Genomic DNA, 23,389 nt, shown 5'->3' on the forward strand with positions numbered 1-23,389 from the left:
ACCATCGCACATATTTACGGTTCAATGTTCAAGTTTTCTTTTATAACGCTTGTTCATTGTTTGGTTGAAACATTGATTTGTATGGTTTATAATCTATTTGATTTGGTATTTCTTTCTGTCAATCGTCCATGGTTATCTCTTAAATTAACTTATGTGCGCTTTGATTCAGTATCACAGCTGCATCTGGGTGGTTCTGATAACACATTAAATTCATGTGTTATTCACGTCCAGTTGATATTTTCTGTTGAGCATGATATTGCATTCAATTTCAATTTGGGTTTTGGAATTTTAAAGCTTATGCAACTAACATAAGTATTAAGAATAATATTTTTACTTGCGGTTATGTTGAAAGTATTGCATTTGTAAAAAAAAATTTAACTCGAAATTTAAATCAAACATGACATTACCATGGCAGAGAAGTCGAAAAAAGTGGGTCCTCTGATTCCAGTATAATTGTCGCAAAGAAGAACCGTTAGATTTTTATTAAATTTTCCCTAAATATTTTGATGTCAACATAGTTTTCTTCAATGAAGAAAATGTATTCTTGTTTTGCTCTTTTTTTGTCAACAGATAATATTAATTGTGACTGCATACATAATATGTTTTTAAACTCAAATTACAAAATTTTATACATACAATCTAACGAATTTCAGATACAAATTTTGAAAAATTAAGGTTTCCCTGAGAAATAAAACAGCAATTAAAATGTTTTAAACAAACTTTTTTGCAAGTACGTTAAGATACAGGAAACTGTTATAACAAACGCATTCGATTGAAGTTTAAAAGGAAAATTAATCGTTTATTAATAGTTTCTGGTATGTATAGATAAAACATAATTGTTAAATAAAGTGTGTATTCATTGTCCTTAAGACTAAGTTAGTTTAAGTAGTTACATAAGTTTTAATACTAAATTAGTATTGTAACAGTCATCCTTAAACAAACACAACATAAATATTAAAAAAAACATTTAAACATGCATACATTTAAAATGATTTACTTTAATTCTTTAATTATTTTTTTTTTTTTTTTTGTATACATAATTCATTAATTTTAACAAACACATTTTGACAAATAATGTAAATTTAAAAGTGCTAACAGAAACACAAAAACAACACATTTTATAAAACATAACCATTGAAATGTGCTGCCGCCTTCTACAGTATAAAAGGCCGCAGCAAATCAATAGAAGAGTCATTCTGTCTAATAAAGCTTAGTGGTTAACACACAACTTTTCGTTGGAGTAAGTATCGTGTTTTATTTTGAGTGAATTGACAATTTGCGCTTTCGCTAGTTATCTTGCTGCAGAAGTAGACAGCCTGAATACAAAATAGGGTTTTCTTTCGTTCCAGTCACGCACATCCACTGCATTCTCACATTTACGCATGCATTTTCACCCACACACCTCCCAAGCATAACACCCACGCTTTAATTGGCGAACAACCTAGTGGCTACGTATGTCAGGCTGTATGTCGGTGGACAGTATACAGTAGGACCCAGTTAAGTCCTATCACAGTAAAACCCGGTTAAGTGGATTAAAAAAAAAATTTCTCGATATATGTATAATGGAAAAGCTGAGATTTTTTTCCTGACGGTACAGTAAAACCCGCAAAATACAGTCAAACCTGATTAAGTGCGTACATTTTTGTTGTTGTACCAATCGACGAATCAGAATAGAATACAAATTAACGACAGTACAACCCAATAGTACAGTCTAACCCGCTTAAGTAAGCAAACGATTTTTTGTTACAATTCAATTTTACACTATCGTGTTTACATATTTTGATATAAAAAAAAAACAATAATCGCACAAGAAAGGTGCTGCACAATTTTTTTTTCATCACGGTATGCGAAAAAGTCATCGGTTATCTGAAAAACCGAAGGTTCAATATATTGAAAGAAGTTCTTCGTCATCAGACTCCTCCAACTATATCTCCGATATACGTCTGAATTCGAATCACCAGAGAGTGAAACAGAGATAACAATTATAAACGAAAACACAATTAAAGAACCCCTACAGTCAAACCTTCAAGCTACAAATATGCCAGACGACCAATCAGCCTCGATCGCTCTATCCGAAGACCAACTCACGCGCTTGGTAGCTGCCATAGGCGTTAAAGAATTTCAAGGTACTTTTAGCCGATGCACCGCTCGTTATAATGGTGAAAGGAATACCTCCAGGCTGGAAGACTTCATTGCCACAATAAGTGTGTACAAAAATTCTGAAAACGTTTCGGATAAAAATGCTCTGGTAGGATTCCCACTCTTGTTAGAAGGTTTCGCTTCAAACTGGTGGCAAGGAGTAAAAAACGAAGCAAAATCTTTTGAAGATGCATTAAAGTTACTTCGCTCATCGTTTGCTCCACCAAAACCTTCCTAGCGAGTTTATGTAGAGATTTTCGAGGATAAACAAAAGCCAAACCAATCAACTGACGAATTTATTTGTAAAAAGAAAGTACTTTTTTCGCAGCTAAAAGATGAGATATCCGAGCAAATCATGATTAATATGATTTATGGTCAGCTTCTTCTGAGTGTCAGAGAAAAGGTTCCAAGAACCTCAATCAACACATTTCAAGAACTTATAAAAGAAGCTCGAGAAGCCGAAATCGTTCTCAGAGAAAGCCGTCCTTCAGGGATACCTGTCGAGGAATTTAAGAAAGTAAGATGCACCTTTTGCAGAAAGCAAGGGCATTCCGCTGAATAATGCCGCAAACAATCAAAATGAGGCCAAGAAACGTACACTTAGTTGTTACGGATGTGGAGCTGCAGGTTATTGCAGAACAAACCGTCCAACATGCAGTAACAAAAATGCAAATAGCCCAGCAATGCTTGACTTCAACCTCATCGAGTCAACTGTTATAGGTAGAAATGTGCCTACCCTAGATGTCAACATTAATGGACTGAAAGGTGAAGCATATATTGATACCGCAGCTCGAACGAGCGTCGCAGGGTCACGTCTTTACCAACAACTTATTCAAAAGGGTTGCCCTTTTCAGAAAGTTAATGCCGAGATAACTTTGGCTGATGGAATAACGAAAAAAGAAATCGTTTATTCAACTGTAGTAGATATTATTATTGGGAAAAGACTACGTAAAATTCGTTTTATAGCCCTTCCAAAGCCCAAAGGAAATCGCACGTTATTAGGCATTGATTTTCTCGAACAATGTGCGCTTGTTTTAAATATTGCTCAAAGAGCATATTATTTCATTGACGACCCAGCAACTACGTTTGATTTTAAATGGGCTAAGTGTAATGACAAGATTCAAATCAAACCTCGAGAAAACCCCTTTAAACGCCAAAACCGGCTCCAAAATTAAAATACCACAAAATATTGGAAAAAGATGAAAAGCTCAAACAAGTTTCAGCATATTTGGCTTGGGTTGAAAGCCATCAAATAATAAGCCCTATCCCAAGTACACCAAAACGCAAACGATCCAATGATTACTCACCGCACAGCATTCAAGCAATCTTCTCTGACGCGCTGACTTAGGAGATGAAAACACCTGAAAGAGGAAATGATCTTTTTAGTGCACCAAAGAAAGCCGATTCAAAAGTTGATGACTGGTTCGTCCTAAATTCCATAGATATTCAACTCAGCCCAGATGAAGGATATTCACTCAATGAACCTGAAAGAAAACACCTTGAAAAGATGTTAAGCGAGCAAGAAGACATTTTTGTAGAGATAACAACACCTATTTCCAATATAGAACACCAAATAAATACGGGAACACATAAACCCATATCAAATCCACCGTAACGAATATTACCAGCAAGGAAAATGCAGTTGAAAGCCGAGATTGACGATATGCTTGACAAAGGCATTATTGAAGAAAAACACTCCCCATGGGCCTTTCCTGTGGTTATGCTCCCGAAAAAAGATGGAAAAATAAGAGTATGCGTAGAACATCGCAAATTGAACGCTATAACCATACCAGATCGCTATCCGTTGCCTAGAATGGATGATCTTCTTCACGCAGCGAAGAGTACGCCATACATGTCAACACTGGACTTACGTTCTGGGTACTGGCAAATTAAAGTAGCAGAAGAAGATCGACTTAAAACTGCTTTTATAACACCATTTGGATCTTATGTTTTCAAACGAATGCCATTTGGATTGCGAAACGCACCAGCAACGTTCCAACGCCTTATTGACCAATTTCGAAATGGACTGCCACAAATTCTGATCCTTGCATATCTGGATAATATAATTATCTGCTCCGTGAACTTTTCAACACATCTTAACGATCTACAAACAGTATTCGCACGTCTGAAGCAATTTGAGTTCAAACTTAACCGAGACAAATGCAGATTTTGTTGCTCTGAAATAAAATATTTGGGTCACATTTTGACACCCAATGGTTTTAGGGTTGATCCCGAAAAAACTGATGCCATACTACTACGCCCAAGTCCCAAGAATCAGAAACAAGTGCTATCCTTTTTGCAAACTTGTTCCTGGTACAGAAGATTTATTCCCAATTTCGCAGATATATCCAAACCACTATCGAATTTGACAAAAAAGAATGTTGTTTGGAAATGGGGAATCGATGAGCAAAACGCGTTTGACAATCTTAAAAAACTTCTGACAACTTCTCCAATTTTGCAGCAAGTAAAAGATGATATTCCATTCATTTTAAAAACCGATGCCAGCAGCTATGCTATCGGAGCCGTTTTACTCCAGGGGGAGACCGAGACACCCTGTTGAATTCGCAAGCCGTTTACTCCTACCTGCAGAACGAAATTACTCGACAACGGAACGTAAAGCACTCGCAGTAGTATGGGCAGTCGAAAAATTTAGAGGATACATCGAAGGATCTGAAATGAGGATTCTTACCGATCATCAACCCTTAAAATGGCTTATGAGCCTGAAATCTCCGACCGGTAGACTCGCCAGATGTTCACTTCAGTTACAACCTTATAACAATAGAAACAATGCTGTAGCTGACACTCTATCACGACCGCCATGTCCCGCCAATGATCATACAGAGGACTGTATAATTTGCTCAGTTGTTGTCGATATGCCAAGAATTGGTTCAAAGGAAATTAGAGATAACCAACTAGCCGATTTTGATCTTAAACTCATAATCGATTCATTCGAAAACAATGATGAGAACTTATTTCGTTGGACCAGTAGAGGGTATATGCTTGTTGATGGTTTTTTATACCGGTATTGTTCTGAGGAAGATTCGGAAAACGGCCAACTCGTCATACCAAAGTCAATGATAGCTATGATACTGAAGAAGTACCACCATGACTGTACTGCTGGACATTATGGTGTGGATAAGACATTAGCTCGTATATCAAGTCGCTATTACTGGCATGGAATGAGATCAGATGTTGCTAAACATATCAAAGTTTGCGTCGAATGTCAACGCTAAAAAAAGCCTCACATTTAAAACAAGCGGGTCTATTGCAAATAAACCACGAGTAGGCAAAGATTTGAAGTTATAGCAGTAGATCTTTTTGGACCGCTACCTACCACACCTAGTGGACATCATTGGATCTTAATTGTGGAAGACTTATGTAGTCGTTGGGTTGAGCTATTCCCCTTGAAAGAAGGTACTGCTGCAAATTGTGCCCTAAATTTGTTAAATGAAGTTTTGCTGCGGTATGGAGTTCCACGAAGATTGCATAGTGACAACGGAACACAATTTATATCTGCATTGATGCAAAAGTTAACGTATTGTCTAGATATAAAACAACCGTTCACTCCTGTATATCATCCAGAAGCAAACCCAGTCGAGAGAAAAAATTGAGATCTAAAAACCCAACTTTCAATCTTAGTTGGAGATCAACACACAATGTGGAATCTCAAACTCCCAGCTATACGATTTGCGATGAATACAGTCAAATGTGAAAGCACTGTATTCTCACCTGCCTTTTTGACATTTGGAAGGGAATCACGAACGCCGGATGACGTCCATCATGATCTAAAAACGATTGTCTAAACAGAAAACTTTACACCCCAGATCACTCCACACTTAATTAAATTAGCCGATACTCTGAAGGAAGCAAGAGAAATATCCGAGAAGTCACAAGACCGAAGTAAAGTCTACTTCAAAACTGGCACCGAAAAGAGATGGCCCTTATGTTATTTTGAAGAAGAAAGGTTTAAGCAGCTATACAATTGCGAAAGAAGATGACCCGACCGTTCCATTGGGCACATATCACGTATCAATGATTTCTTTATTCTCTGGGGTTTCGAAAGAACTTCCATATCCTAAACCCATTGTTTCTTTCAGAAAAAGAGGACGACCTGTGAACTTTAATCTTAACGATAAACCTAAAATGACCGATTCAAAGTCTAAACGAAATATGACGTCACCTAACCAATCATTTAAAGATAAATCTGCAATACCCCAAACCATTTCCGAGGCAAAGATGATCGATCCAAAATCCAACAGAAAGATAACTCCACCTGAGACCACAAATACAAACGATCCTGCCACATTTCCGAGACGTTCCATGAGGCAGAGGGGGAAATTGTAACAGTCATCCTTAAACAAACACAACATAAATATTATAAAAAAACATTTTAACATGCATACATTTTAAATGATTTACTTTAATTCTTTAATTATTTTTTTTTGTGTTTATATACATAATTCATTAATTTTAACAAACACATTTTGACAAATAATGTAAATTTAAAAGTGCTAACAGAAACACAAAAACAACACATTTTATAAAACATAACCATTGAAATGTGCTGCCGCCTTCTACAGTATAAAAGGCCGCAGCAAATCAATAGAAGAGTCATTCTGTCTAATAAAGCTTAGTGGTTAACACACAACTTTTCGTTGGAGTAAGTATCGTGTTTTATTTTGAGTGAATTGACAATTTGCGCTTTCGCTAGTTATCTTGCTGCAGAAGTAGACAGCCTGAACAATCCTTTGGTCGCCTGGCTCTTCACCGTCATAACCATCGTCACAAAAAGAGATAAGACTGTAGACAGGCTAAACGTCTCTGACGGTTGCCTGGCTCTGTTATCGCCGCCACTACAAAATAGGGTTTTCTTTCGTTCCAGTCACGCACATCCACTGCATTCTCACATTTACGCATGCATTTTCACCCACACACCCCCCAAGCATAACACCCGCGCTTCAGTATAAATTAATTATAAGACATTAATTCAGTAATTTTGCATTTATTTCTCATTGACTTTTTAACACTTTCCCTCAATTGAGAAATTATAAACCAAGCGCCTCTTGTTACATATGTATGTATATGAATTATTATTGTGAATTATATAATGAATTTCTTAATATGCAATTGTGAATTAATATTAAACTATACTAGCTGTCATAATTGATATAATAAAGGCATTCTTTGGACGTCAATTCTACAGTGTGGTTTTTCTTTCTCGTTTTCCTTTTGGGGGTTAAGAAAATATTCAATAGTGGCGACGAGGACTTTTAAGGTTAAGAAAAATCTTTTACGATGCCTGCTGACCCAACGCGAGAACTAATAGATGCATTAACAAATGCATTGCAAAATTTTCAACATAACCCTAGCTCAACAAATTTACATTTTGAGCACTTCAACGAAAATGAAGAACCCTTCAACAATTACTTGAAGAGATTGGAAAATTATCTTATTTCACCTGTGAGTCATGTAAAAAGTCCACGCTTAATACTCATCTACGATCCCAATTTATTCAAGGGCTGAGGGACTCGGATATTAAAGAAAGGCTTCTGCGGGAAACGGAGATGAATTTGGAAAGTTGAATATGCCATTTCAATGGAGGCTTCAAAAACCGAGAGTCAAACCATGCAAAATATCCACCAAGTCCAAACGAAAGGGTCGCAAATACAAAAAGCTAAACTAAGTAAAATTGGTATGTATAAAGCCCATGACCGATCTACACAAAAAGTCAAAAAGGCGATATGCTACAGATGTGGGAAGCATAATCATATGGCGAATAAGTGTCGTGCTACAAACTTATATTAAAAAAAGTGTCGAGCAAGTGGTCATGTATCCTCAGTGTGTATGAAGTCGCAATGTTCACCTAAAGAGGATAATACACTTCAAGTTTTTCATGATTCCGATGAGGAATGTAAGCAGCATGGTGTACAAGCGGAAGATGACCCTTTTGAATTGAACGTGCTAAATTTAGCACAAAAAAAAAGCCTTACTTCGAAAGCTGAATCACGTGGTGGTAAATATTTCATAACCTTACAAATCAACAACAAGAAGCTCGCCATTGAATTTGATACAGGGGCAGCCATATCGGTTATGAACTATGACACTTTTATTGCAAATTGGCCAAATGCTAAAATAACTTTTACAAAAATAATGCTAAAAACTTACAACAATACGACATTTCCAGCTTATGGGAAATCTACAGTGGAAGTTGTTTACAATGGGCGAAAGGTTATGTGTGATCTTTACATCGTAAAAGAGCCATTTGATACACTTTTGGGACGAGAATGGGTAAAGGCACTTAATATATTACAAATTAATGCAGTTAATGTTTTTACAGATGCCGATATACATCGTTTGAAGCACCAAATCTTTGAGAACCATAGAGATGTTTTTCAACCGAAAATCGGAACGATTCCCGATGTAAAAGGTATTCTCAAACTACGAGAAGGAGCTTCGCCTATTTTCATAAAACCAAGACAGGCTGCTTATGCTATTCGACCTCTTATAGAAGATGAAATTATTCGATAAGAAGAAGATGGCATCCTCGAAAAGGTCGAACATTCAGATTGAGGAACACCTATAGTGCCAGTGATCAAATCAGACAAATCAATACGTCTCTGTGCTGATTTTAAGGTGACCTTGAACAAACTGATTGTGAACGATAAATACCCAATTCCCAAAATCGACGAATTGTATCAAAAACTAAAATATGGCGAATACTACTGCACTTTTGATATTTATAAAGCCTACTTACACCTTAGAATGTCAGAGGAGAGCGCACTTTTGCAAATGACCCGGGAGATTTACACACGAGGCTACACCGTTTACTTATGCAGTACCGAAAGACTCCATCTACAACAACGGGAAAGAGCCCAGCCGAATTAATGCTTAAATTTAGTTTTCGAACAAGACTTGATTTGTTGAAATATACATACGCGGGGGAGAATGAAAGAAACCACGAATGCAAGCGGAGTTTTGATGTTGGGGAACTAGTTCAAGTACGCTACTATCAAAACAAGGAAATTAAATGGAAGTTCGGCAAAGTTACACAACGCGAAGGGCTTTTGCACTATTTAGTCGATGTTGATGGAATTTCTTATAGGAGGCACATTGATCAGATGCGGTCTACACTCGTCGAAGGTAATTTGTTTAATAAAACTTTACCCGTTCGTTTAGAAAAACAACCAGCAGAGTCAACGATTAAAGAAGATCCAGTTAGAGACAACGGATTAGTGAATGAAAGCTCATCAATAAAATCAACTATTAATGGAGAAGAAATGAAAAACACCGTAGAAAGGGGAAGGGATGTGGATGAACCTATTCCTTGCAACAACAAAGATGAGGAGAGACAAGAAACAACCACGGAGCTGAAAAGATCAACACGAGTGCGTCGCCCAGTTGTTCGTTATCAAAGCAATAAATAGTGGGGAAGACTGTTACATATGTATATGAATTATTATTGTGAATTATATAATGAATTTCTTAACATGCAATTGTGAACTAATATTAAACTATACTAGCTGTCATAATTGATATAATAAAGGCATTCTTTGGACGTCAATTCTACAGTGTGGTTCTTTTTTCTCGTTTTCCTTTTGGGGGTTAAGAAAATATTCAATACCTCTATATGTTTGTTGTACTTCTATGCTGTAGACCCTTGCTGAGCACATTGGCAATCATTTTATTTGTAGCAACATATTGTAAATTAATATCTCCTCTATGCACCGCATCTCGAAGAAAATGATGACGGCCATATATCAATGTGTTTGGTGTGTAAATGTTGAACTGGATTTCTTGCGATTGCCTTATCATTCTTGTATCATTTTAAATAACAATACCCTTTTGGTCTGTAAGTGGAGCTTCATTTAGAAATTTTTGGAGACACATTGCCTCTTTGGCTGAATCCGCTATAGCGACGTATTCGGACTCCGGACTGAATAAAGCAACATCCCTTTACTTCCTGGCTTCCCATAGTTCCGTCTGAGACGTCACCTACAACGGTAATCCCGGTACCCTGTCCTACACCCTTTGTCAATAGTTTAATTCCCTTCACCTCTGAACATACCCCTCTTGCCTAACGGTAGTTTAACTTAAGCCATAACTGTTTCCCACCATTTTTTCTATAATAACAAAATCTATCCACAAACCTATACACCCCCTTTTCCCCTACAGCCAACAAACGAAAAAGAACAATACTCATATTTCATTTTATTCAAAGTGAAATATGAATATTTTGTAAACAAGTCCATTCTTCTCCCACGGGAAGCACTTTGCACTTCGGTAAACATTATGTGGAATAGCTCACTAGGTAGGATTAATTATTTTGTTAGTTTAGTTCTAATCCAACAAGCTAACTGTAAAGTTCAGCCACGATCAAGACAGCAGCTTTACTTTTAGCAAATAAAATTGTATAATTATTACTAATCGAAATAATTAAAATAGAATGAATTAAAGTAAAGAAAAAAAAAACAAATATGTTTTTTTTTTTCAAATTGTCAATGTAATGAGAAGACATAACTAACATATTATCTCCTATCATCTGAGTTTCCATCACAGTCAGCGTCTGTGAAACCTTCTACATTGTGACCTGTCCTTCGGAAAGTAAGCCTGTAGTTCATCGTTCCTTTTAGATACCGCAGCAGTCTTTTTGCCGCCGTCCAGTGTGGGTTACCATAGCCTTGGTTGAACTGGTTAAGAAAACTTACTGCGTATGATATATCCGGTCTTTTTGTAACTGCTAAGTAAAGTTAAAAACCTAATAATTTCTGCTAAGGTAATTTAGTTATTTTTTCTCTATCGATATTATTGTTAGCATTAAGTATTTCCTTGGAAAGTTTAGTATTTGTATCTGAAGGTGAGGAAATCGGATTTGAATCTTTCATGTTAAAACGTTTAAGTAACTCCTTTATGTATTTCTGTTGACTCATTTTTTTCTCTCCGTTTTCTTTTTGGTTAAACTTAATACCCAAAAAATTATTAAGTTGTCCCATATCTTTCATTTGAAATTTGGATGTCATTTTGTTTTTAAATAATTCAATTTCTTCCATACTATTGGATAGTATTATTATGATGTCCACATGTATGGCGATGGTGACTTTGTTGTAACATATAAATAGAAGGATCTGATACTAAAAGTTTCATCCCCATTTTTAAAAGTTATTCATTGAGTTTGATGTACAATTGTCTGCCTGATTGTTATAAGCCGTATATTGCCTTATGAATACGACAAACCTTATTTTTGTTTATTTGTTCTGGAATTAATTCGAAATACTGTGACAACATCTAGCTGATGCAGTACTAATCCCCACTGTGCAGCGATTTCCATCAGGAGACGAATTAAACATTGCTTAGCCACTGGAGCAAAGGTTTCTTCAAAATCTATTCCTGTTCGCTGACAGCTACCTTTTGAAACTAACCGGGCCTTCCTTCTACAAACTTTACCGAAAGACCTTTCAGCCTATTATATTTTCCTTTTTTGAGCATGACATTTTCCGGATCTAAGGTTAACGTGAAAACAGCATCACTAAAACATATGAATCTTCTGATTTATAACTTGAAATTAGAATGTCTGCATGCAATCTTTTCCTTGATCTTGTTCTCAATGTTACTGTCTCTCTTTCCTCTTCCTGATCCTTTATAATCCTTTGCCTTTCATTTTCGTCGTCTTTATCTTCTCAATTACTTGGTTTTCGATATTATCTTGATTTGCTTAATCTTCTAATTCACTAGTGTATGCTTCTGTGTTTTTCTCAATTTATAAATTTTTGTTGCTGTGAATAATATATTCATATTCATATTTTGTGACACCAAAATGTATATGATTTATATATATGGCTTCGACTTGGGATCAAATTTACTTCTACTTTTATTTTTAATCAAGGAATATGCTTTACTACTAAATACCTGGAAGTGGTTCACACCAGGGACTTTCCCTGTCCAGAGCTTTTGGTGGACCTGGCCATTTAAACTGCTTGATGAGCACTGATTACATATGTATTTCGCACAAGCAATGGCCCGCTCAAAACGATTGAGATAGCTCCGACTACAGTAACATGCATGGTCCCATTTCGACAAGTGTCTTGTTCTTCCTTTCTGCGACACCATTTTGTTGTAAATTGATGATTGAAGCCTCCCTCCAAAAGATATTGATTAAACTCCTAACTGCAGTACTCTCCGCCAAAATCTGATGGCAACGATTTGATTCTTTGTCCTGTAAAATTTTCTGCATGAGTTTTGAAATTTGTAACAGCTGTAAGAACATAATTTCTGTGTTTCAAAAAATATAAATCACACCATCTTGTAGCATCATCTATGAAGGCAAAGTGGCTAAATCCACCGTTTGACCTTGATTTCATAGGCCCACAAATGTCACTGTGGATAAACTCTAAGGGGTACTTTCTTCTTGAGGATGTTCCTCTTGGAAAAGGCTTTCTACATAATTTAGCCCCTACACAAATTTCGAAATGTACCTCATTTCGCTCAGGACAAAGAAACTCCATTCCATAAACTTAATGGTTTCTTTACATGTCACACAGGGTTTTCACATTCAGGTACCCAAACTTTTTGTGCCATTCCATCAAATCAATGTTATCATCTTGATTGCTCGAACTTAAGTTTTCAATCTCTACGTTCTCATTAACATAGTATAATTTATTCATTTTTTCTATGAGCTATTACAACAACGCTATTGTCCGATTTTTGTATTTGAGCACATTTCTTGTCAATTGTCACTTTAAATGCCTTTTCGGATATTTTTTGCAATTGATATTAAATTTGTCCGCAAGTCTGGCATACATAAACACAGTGTTCTTAAGTTTTACTTGTTTTTCATGTGATGTAGAAATTCTCACAGTACCTTGGCCTTGAACTGCAGCAGTTTTGTTGTTTGCGAGCAATAAATGACGTGGCTCATTCAAGTTCAGCTGAGAGAATTTGTTTGTATCTCCACACAAGAGTGACGTAGTGCCATGCCACTGTCCAAACACCATGTTTTGCTTTTTGACAAAGTATTTAAGAAAACTTCTTCACTTATTTTTGATAGCAAAAATGATTCCTCCGTCACTGCTAGGTAGGTAAAAATGGCGATCTCAAGTAACCTAGCCTGAGATTCAATTAGCGCTATAGTGCGCCGTTTTGATAAAAAAAACTCGTTTGACCTGTGATTGAAAGGGATAGATTTATAGAGAAGCTTCATAGCGATTATATTAGAGCCAGAGAAAAAAAAATTAGGTCTCTAATCTTTGTCTCAGATAGTTCATCAAGTTCGTGAAAGAATGCTTTACCAAAGTATTTCATTCTAGTATTTGCCAAAGCAGGGAATTCGCAGAGGGAATGGATTATCGTTTCACTTTCTCTTTGGTTACTACAACTACGGCAAACGGTGTTGTAGGAGTTACATAACATCTCCGCATGATCTCCTTTAGGCCAATGTCCGGTACAAACCGCAACAATCCTGGCTATGTCTTGCCTTGCCCTGCACAGAAGATCGTTTGTACGGGTTTTATTATAGGTGGGCCATATAATCCTAAATATAATGCAGTTGGGTTAATTGCTCCACCTTCGGGTTGATTCAGTTTGGTAGATAGAAAAGATTTTACCCTTCATAGCGCCAAGAGGAATGGTAACGATTTCCGCAAGTGAACTATGAAGGGCCAATCCTTGCCCGGCTAGCTCGTCAGCCCGTTCATTACCCACGATACCACTATGGCCCATAACCCAGATCAGGGTGACACCGAGGTTAATATTCAGGCTCGCAAGCTCATCGTGACATTGCTGGACCAATTTAGATGAGGATTTGGCCGAGTTAATGGCTTTGACAGGTGCCTGACTGTCTGTAAAGATAGCTCAATTTCGGATTTGGTTTGGGCTTTGTTTAAGTATCTTACATGCCTCCCTTATTGCCAGCAGTTCAGCCTGAAAAACGTTAGCAAAGTCAGGAAGCCAAAAGGATTTAGCTACATTTAGGGACTCAGAAAAGATCCCAGAACCAACTCCGCACTCCATCTTTGAGCCGTCAGTTAAGATGGTTGTGTCGAAACCTATCGACACGATGTCATCCTCCCAATCTACTCTGGATGGAAAATAACCTTAAAACCCTTACTAAGCTCAAAGTAGGAGTGCAGTAGTCAGTGTCTACCGAGATAATATCTAAGGGAACCAATTTCGTTGTGTAGCTGTGACCATAAGGTTTTGACAACCAGCTGTTTGATTCCTTTAGCCTAATAGCGCTGCAGGAAACTATATATTTAATAAATAAGTCGATTGGTAGAAGATCCAAAATAACGTTTGAGGCATCCGTTGGGCAAGTACGCATGACCCCTGTGATGCCCACGCAAGCTGTTCTCTGAACCTTATCAATATTATAGGTTTTGCTAAGAGTAGGCCAGTACACAATCGAACCATATGCTAAGATTGGACGTACTACGGCTGTGTACGTCCATAAAATCATCTTCGACTGAAGTGCCCACTTTTTGCCGAAAGTTTTGCTGCAGGCGTAGAAAGCAACACAGGCCTTCTTAACCTATACTTCAATATTTAGTTTCCAGTTTAGTTTAGGGTCAAGTATAACTCCCAAATATTTTGCACTGGAAGACAATGATAGGTTTTGACCGTTGAGTCGAGGTAGCGTGAAGGGCGGTACTTTAGTTTTGGTGGTAAAGAGCAACAGTTCAGTTTTACTTTGGTTAACTCCTAGTTGGTAAGGACGTTCTTAAAAGCACCTTCTATGTCTAGGAAGGTTGCAAGAGTTAATACTTTATAATGTATTGTTAACCTATACTTCAATATTTAGTTTCCAGTTTAGTTAAGGGTCAAGTATAACTCCCAAATATTTTGCACTGGAAGACAATGATAGGTTTTGACCGTTGAGTCGAGGTAGCGTGAAGGGCGGTACTTTAGTTTTGGTGGTAAAGAGCAACAGTTCAGTTTTACTTTGGTTAACTCCTAGTCGGTAAGGACGTTCTTAAAAGCACCTTCTATGTCTAGGAAGGTTGCAAGAGTAAATACTTTATAATGTATTGTTTGTTCTACATAACACACTACCTCATGGAAGGCAGTCTCCGTAGATTTGCCATTAACATAAGCATGCTGAGAGCTTTCGAGAGGCCGTCCAACTAGAATTTTTCTAATATGGTAATCAAGAATGCGCTCCAAGGTTTTTAGCACAAAAGATGTTAAGCTTATTGGCCTGAAATCCTTCGCGGATTCGTGACCTCGCCTACTCACTTTCGGGATAAAAACTACTTTGACCTGTCTTCACGACAGGGGTACATGTTTGAGAAGGAGGCATCCTTTGAAAATTTGTTCCAGCCATGGAGCTGCAACATCATGCAACTTTTGAAGCATAACTGGCAGTATGCCATCCATGCCCGGGGATTTATATGGAGAAAAAGTATTGATGGCCCACATAATATTTTCTCTGGTTATAACGGCTTGCTCCACATGAGCTACGCTTAGCTCTGTGGTTTCAAGCAATTCGGAGTTATCACTCTCGAAACCCGGAAAGTGCGTCTTCATCAGTGGCTCAAGATAATCGGCTGGAGAGGCTGTCTAGGTTCCATCAGGCTTTTTTAGAAATGAAGGATTACAATGTTCCTTCGATAAAACTCTGCTGAGCCTTGCGGAGTTCTTTATGTATTCGACGGAGTGACAGTGTTCTCTGCAGCCTTGTCTTTTGGCTGATGACTGGACTTGCTTGTAAATTTTAAGAGAGTTTTTATACGGTTGGTAAAATTTACGTTTGTTTCAGATATTGAAAATTGTCCTCGTCATCTTCCTAAGACTGGACAGTTTTTCATTCTACCAAGAAGGAAGTTTTTTACGGCTATATTTAACTGGGCAAGAGGCTCTAAAAGCTTTACTTATAGAAGTTTCAAAGGTTTTCACCTTTGATTCAAGGTAGGAGACCGATTCAGTGAGATTCGGTAAGTTGCTTAGTTTGGAATTAACAATTTGACTGAATTTCGTCCATTCAGTTCTTTTGAGATTTCTGTAAGGTGGAGGTTTTTTCGCCTCGAAATTAATTTGAAAAAGAATCCACTTGTGATCCGAAAACGAATTCAAAGGGGAAACTCTTCAATTCTCCCCTAATAAATTACGGTTGTTTACTAAAGTAACATCAAGCACATCCTCCCACCCATCATAATTTTCCGAGCTCGGTAACACGAAAGTGGGAGTATTGCCTCTGTTACAAATGAACATATTATTTTCAATAATAAAATCAAAAAGTGACTCACCTCGTTCGTTGATCTCAGAACTTCCCCAAAGAGTATGCGGAGCATTTGCGTCGCCTCCGATCAGAAGGTTTGACTTTTTGATTTTAGCTTCGGTTATGATTTTGCACACTTCCTCCGGGGTGACGGTGCATTATGGGAGAGCAAAAAGAGGCCAACAACAAACTCTGTGTATTCTTATCTTCAAATCTGACAACTGTCAGATCGTGAGTGCTAAAATTTGGACATAAAAGCTAAAATACATGTTCTTTGATTACCTGATTACCTTGGTCTTGATCTGCGGTTCTATAAAAGAGGTTATATTGGTTGTCTCGGAGGCCTCGCACCTTGAGGCCATTTATCCACGGTTCTTGGATAACGCCAATGTCGAAGTTTTCCTCCCTAAGGAAAACTCTCAGATTATCTGAAGCACACTTAGAGTGCTTCAGATTAATCTGGATGACCTTCAGTGCGTTTTTTATTATTTTTAGCTGCAGAGCTGGGGCCCGACAACTCGCTGGAGATCTAGACTCCGCTTATAACATCGCTCATAAAGACCAGTGAATTTTACCTCTGAAGACAGCGGATCAATTCCTGTCGGCTTGGCTTTATGCTCATGAGCGGCAACCAAATGCGAGCCTTCGGTTGTCTAGGGATGTCCTTAGCTGGGATAAGCTTGAGCTTCAAGCCCTCCCAGTCATTGCTAACATTATCAATGCTTTCACTAAGGAAATCCCTAGAAAACCTGTCCACACCTGTCCGGGGCCCTCATTGTTTGATATAGTGGATGAAAACAAGATCTCAGAGAGATTCACACGTTCAGTAGACCTTTGCTGTTTGTGGAGAGCACATCAACAACTGCTTTTTGGAGGTCATCCCTCACAACCTCACTAAGATACGCAGTTCCGCTGCTCCAGAAGATGGTGCTTTCTTGCTTGTTTAGTTTTTTAACGAGACATCGATCCCGTCCAAGCCCAATCTGATGGGCAAATTGGACGTCAACGATCCTTCTCAACAATCCTACCAAACTGATGTCTAATGTGGTCAATAGAAGAAATCAACTGCATCTTCAAAAAGTAGGAAACATTTTTGGAGTACGCTCCTGAGTGCCAGCAGACACACCGAAATACTTGAAAACCCTTAACACAGCTGGACCAAAACCCCTTTCTATAGAAGAATACAGGAAGAGACAGCAAAAGCCTATCCAAAAAAAACATCGTGGTGGAATGAAGAGACAGTTCCAGAGACAGTGTGCTGAACTACTACAGAAACTTAGGAACCGTAAAAATCATGGGTGGAAGAAGCTCGAAGGGAGAAACAATCAACAACAACATATCAGCAGCAGTAGCAGCATCTTAGGATAATTCCGATTTAACTGAAAAAATTATTTTTAAATTAAATAGTTATTACAAAAAGTATATAAGAAAACATGCATTAAGAATCATAAACGTATAGCTAAAAAAAAAAAATGCGTTTTGTGCTGAACTACAAAGGACCATCAACAAAAGTAAAGGAAAAAACAGAAGCAACCTTCTACAGAAACTTAAGGACCTTAAAAATCATGGGTGGAAGAAGCTCGAAGGGAGAAACAATCAACAACAACATAGCAGCAGCAGTAGCAGCATCTTAGGATAATTCCGATTTAACTGAAAAAAACTATTTTTAAATTAAATAGTTATTACAAAAAGTATATAAGAAAACATGCATTAAGAATCATAAACGTATAGCTAAAAAAAAAATAAATAAATGCGTCTTAAGAAATTTAATAATATATTGGTAAATTTAAAAAGTCACCAAACAGGACACACACAAAAACGTACATAGATAAGACAGACAATGAAATACTTGACATTTGGGAAGACATTAGGAAATTCACAATTATAGATAATATTTTAACAGTCAAAAAAGAGTTTGACATCATTTTTGCTGAAATTCGTGGTTTGCTAAAAGTAAAAATTGACAACATGGCTGATTTTGATTTACTCATTCATTTCATTTTCATTCTAGTATTTGCCAAAGCAGGGAATTCGCAGAGGGAATGGATTATCGTTTCACTTTCTCTTTGGTTACTACAACTACGGCAAACGGTGTTGTAGGAGTTACATAACATCTCCGCATGATCTCCTTTAGGCCAATGTCCGGTACAAACCGCAACAATCCTGGCTATGTCTTGCCTTGCCCTGCACAGAAGATCGTTTGTACGGGTTTTATTATAGGTGGGCCATATAATCCTAAATATAATGCAGTTGGGTTAATTGCTCCACCTTCGGGTTGATTCAGTTTGGTAGATAGAAAAGATTTTACCCTTCATAGCGCCAAGAGGAATGGTAATGATTTCCGCAAGTGAACTATGAAGGGCCAATCCTTGCCCGGCTAGCTCGTCAGCCCGTTCATTACCCACGATACCACTATGGCCCATAACCCAGATCAGGGTGACACCGAGGTTAATATTCAGGCTCGCAAGCTCATCGTGACATTGCTGGACCAATTTAGATGAGGATTTGGCCGAGTTAATGGCTTTGACAGGTGCCTGACTGTCTGTAAAGATAGCTCAATTTCGGATTTGGTTTGGGCTTTGTTTAAGTATCTTACATGCCTCCCTTATTGCCAGCAGTTCAGCCTGAAAAACGTTAGCAAAGTCAGGAAGCCAAAAGGATTTAGCTACATTTAGGGACTCAGAAAAGATCCCAGAACCAACTCCGCACTCCATCTTTGAGCCGTCAGTTAAGATGGTTGTGTCGAAACCTATCGACACGATGTCATCCTCCCAATCTACTCTGGATGGAAAATAACCTTAAAACCCTTACTAAGCTCAAAGTAGGAGTGCAGTAGTCAGTGTCTACCGAGATAATATCTAAGGGAACCAATTTCGTTGTGTAGCTGTGACCATAAGGTTTTGACAACCAGCTGTTTGATTCCTTTAGCCTAATAGCGCTGCAGGAAACTATATATTTAATAAATAAGTCGATTGGTAGAAGATCCAAAATAACGTTTGAGGCATCCGTTGGGCAAGTACGCATGACCCCTGTGATGCCCACGCAAGCTGTTCTCTGAACCTTATCAATATTATAGGTTTTGCTAAGAGTAGGCCAGTACACAATCAAACCATATGCTAAGATTGGACGTACTACGGCTGTGTACGTCCATAAAATCATCTTCGACTGAAGTGCCCACTTTTTGCCGAAAGTTTTGCTGCAGGCGTAGAAAGCAACACAGGCCTTCTTAACCTATACTTCAATATTTAGTTTCCTCGCCTCGAAATTAATTTGAAAAAGAATCCACTTGTGATCCGAAAACGAATTCAAAGGGGAAACTCTTCAATTCTCCCCTAATAAATTACGGTTGTTTACTAAAGTAACATCAAGCACATCCTCCCACCCATCATAATTTTCCGAGCTCGGTAACACGAAAGTGGGAGTATTGCCTCTGTTACAAATGAACATATTATTTTCAATAATAAAATCAAAAAGTGACTCACCTCGTTTGTTGATCTCAGAACTTCCCCAAAGAGTATGCGGAGCATTTGCGTCGCCTCCGATCAGAAGGTTTGACTTTTTGATTTTAGCTTCGGTTATGATTTTGCACACTTCCTCCGGGGTGACGGTGCATTATGGGAGAGCAAAAAGAGGCCAACAACAAACTCTGTGTATTCTTATCTTCAAATCTGACAACTGTCAGATCGTGAGTGCTAAAATTTGGACATAAAAGCTAAAATACATGTTCTTTGATTACCTGATTACCTTGGTCTTGATCTGCGGTTCTATAAAAGAGGTTATATTGGTTGTCTCGGAGGCCTCGCACCTTGAGGCCATTTATCCACGGTTCTTGGATAACGCCAATGTCGAAGTTTTCCTCCCTAAGGAAAACTCTCAGATTATCTGAAGCACACTTAGAGTGCTTCAGATTAATCTGGATGACCTTCAGTGCGTTTTTTATTATTTTTAGCTGCAGAGCTGGGGCCCGGCAACTCGCTGGAGATCTAGACTCCGCTTATAACATCGCTCATAAAGACCAGTGAATTTTACCTCTGAAGACAGCGGATCAATTCCTGTCGGCTTGGCTTTATGCTCATGAGCGGCAACCAAATGCGAGCCTTCGGTTGTCTAGGGATGTCCTTAGCTGGGATAAGCTTGAGCTTCAAGCCCTCCCAGTCATTGCTAACATTATCAATGCTTTCACTAAGGAAATCCCTAGAAAACCTGTCCACACCTGTCCGGGGCCCTCATTGTTTGAGGGCTTGGCTTTATGCTCATGAGCGGCAACCAAATGCGAGCCTTCGGTTGTCTAGGGATGTCCTTAGCTGGGATAAGCTTGAGCTTCAAGCCCTCCCAGTCATTGCTAACATTATCAATGCTTTCACTAAGGAAATCCCTAGAAAACCTGTCCACACCTGTCCGGGGCCCTCATTGTTTGATATAGTGGATGAAAACAAGATCTCAGAGAGTTTCACACGTTCAGTAGACCTTTGCTGTTTGTGGAGAGCACATCAACAACTGCTTTTTGGAGGTCATCCCTCACAACCTCACTAAGAGTACGCAGTTCCGCTGCTCCAGAAGATGGTGCTTTCTTGCTTGCTCTTTTTCTGAGACGTGCAGATCTCTACCTGAGATCTGTTTCGCTTAACGGCCTTTTCTCGGCTGGCCAGAAAGTTGCTGTATTCATCAACAACCTTCTGGTACTTTATTTTATCTTGGGCGTCAATCTCATGAATCTCTCCGGTCTCTTCATTTTTGGCAATCTTGGCAAGAATGTGAGAGGCCGTTTTGAAGCGGTTCCTGAGAAGAGCGCCTTCCGATCTTTTTTTGGTTCCTCGAGTTGCACTGCTACTCGAGGGTTTCGGTTTTGTAAACGCTTTATAAATTATAGGAGTGCTATGAATAACACTGCCTATACTTCCTGTGGTTTTGGGTTGCTCACAAGTGCTGGAACTACCAGCGCTAAATGAGCTCACCTTCAAGGTCTCCTGGCTGGAGGTCAAGAGTTCATCCTCCAAGTCTGTAGATGGTTCTACGTTTGTCATATCTATTTCGTCCATTTTATAAAAGTTTTTGAATGTTGGTCCCACGAGTAGGTCGAAAAAAAGAGGTCAGCCCCGGCAGAGCCGATATACCGGGGTAAGGCAGAAGATAAGACGTTGTTTAGTTTTTTAACGAGACATCGATCCCGTCCAAACCCAATCTGATGAGCAAATTGGACGTCAACGATCCTTCTCAACAATCCTACCAAACTGATGTCTAATGTGGTCAATAGAAGAAATCAACTGCATCTTCAAAAAGTAGGAAACATTTTTGGAGTACTCTCCTGAGTGCCAGCAGACACACCGAAATACTTGAAAACCCTTAAGACAGCTGGACCAAAACCCCTTTCTATAGAAGAATACAGGAAGAGACAGCAAAAGCCTATCCAAAAAAAACATCGTGGTGGAATGAAGAGACAGTTCCAGAGACAGTGTGCTGAACTACAAAGGACCATCAACAAAAGTAAAGGAAAAAACAAAAGCAACCTTCTACAGAAACTTAGGAACCGTAAAAATCATGGGTGGAAGAAGCTCGAAGGGAGAAACAATCAACAACAACATATCAGCAGCAGTAGCAGCATCTTAGGATAATTCCGATTTAACTGAAAAAATTATTTTTAAATTAAATAGTTATTACAAAAAGTATATAAGAAAACATGCATTAAGAATCATAAACGTATAGCTAAAAAAAAAAAAAATGCGTTTTGTGCTGAACTACAAAGGACCATCAACAAAAGTAAAGGAAAAAACAAAAGCAACCTTCTACAGAAACTTAAGGACCTTAAAAATCATGGGTGGAAGAAGCTCGAAGGGAGAAACAATCAACAACAACATAGCAGCAGCAGTAGCAGCATCTTAGGATAATTCCGATTTCCGATATTGGTAAATTTAAAAAGTCACCAAACAGGACACACACAAAAACGTACATAGATAAGACTGTTTCGTTAGTACAAAAATTTATAAAATGAATTTTAAATCATAAATATTGAATTTAACTTAAAAGTAAAATACATTTATATCAGTTAAAAAAAATTGCACTATTGTGAACTGAATTGTATGAATTGTAAACTGTATTGGTATAAATTTCAAACTTCCCGCCCATCCGGCCATATTTTATTTAAAATTTAAAATTAAGAAGAAAAAGGAAAAGAAAATTAAATGAAATAAAACCATTCCACACGATAGTTCCGCACAGTCACCACGCGTTTTATTTAATCCGTACTTTTTCGCTTGGTTTTTAAATTCTTTAATTTCCGAAGTTATTTAACAGCTCAAGTAAGAGCTAATTAACAAAAAAGCTTGTTAAATTTTCATGGCGCCCGAGCAGGGACAAATTTAAACTAATAGTTTGTTCCAATTTTAATAAGATTCGCGCAGTGTTCAATCTATTCATATATCGCACATATATGTACATTATAAATACATACATTCTCGCGTGTGAATTTTATTAAAAAACAATTAAAATTTAAATTTAAAACAAAAAAAAAATATATCAAATCGGTGGAATCATAAATTCGTGCGTGAGTGCAAAATTGTGTACAAAAAACCACCCCCATAAGGATTCATTGCTGCAAATATCGCCTGCAGAGAACAACAACACCAAAAGGAGCTCCAAAGTCACCCCAATGTCAGAGGACAAAAGCCCAAGGGAAGTCGACACAGAAACTGAGGTATCCACAAAAACTGAAAGTTCTTAAATTTAATTTACTGCATACAATTGCAAATATTTGTTAAATAATAATTAATTTCAATTGATATAATTGATAGCAAAAAATATATCAAATCGGTGGAATCATAAATTCGTGCGTGAGTGCAAAATTGTGTACAAAAAACCACCCCCATAAGGATTCATTGCTGCAAATATCGCCTGCAGAGAACAACAACACCAAAAGGAGCTCCAAAGTCACCCCAATGTCAGAGGACAAAAGCCCAAGGGAAGTCGACACAGAAACTGAGGTATCCACAAAAACTGAAAGTTCTTAAATTTAATTTACTGCATACAATTGCAAATATTTGTTAAATA

General features: G+C 37.9%; 1 protein-coding gene across 1 annotated transcript in view; it reads right to left on the reverse strand.

The window, feature by feature from the left end:
- Positions 1-23,389, reverse strand: part of LOC129942531 (uncharacterized) — a 145,441-nt gene that overhangs the window by 58,938 nt on the left and 63,114 nt on the right. The gene's annotated exons all lie outside the window — the stretch shown is intronic.

This window comes from Eupeodes corollae, chromosome 1 (genome assembly GCF_945859685.1).
Source record: "Eupeodes corollae chromosome 1, idEupCoro1.1, whole genome shotgun sequence".
NCBI lineage: Eukaryota > Metazoa > Arthropoda > Insecta > Diptera > Syrphidae > Eupeodes > Eupeodes corollae.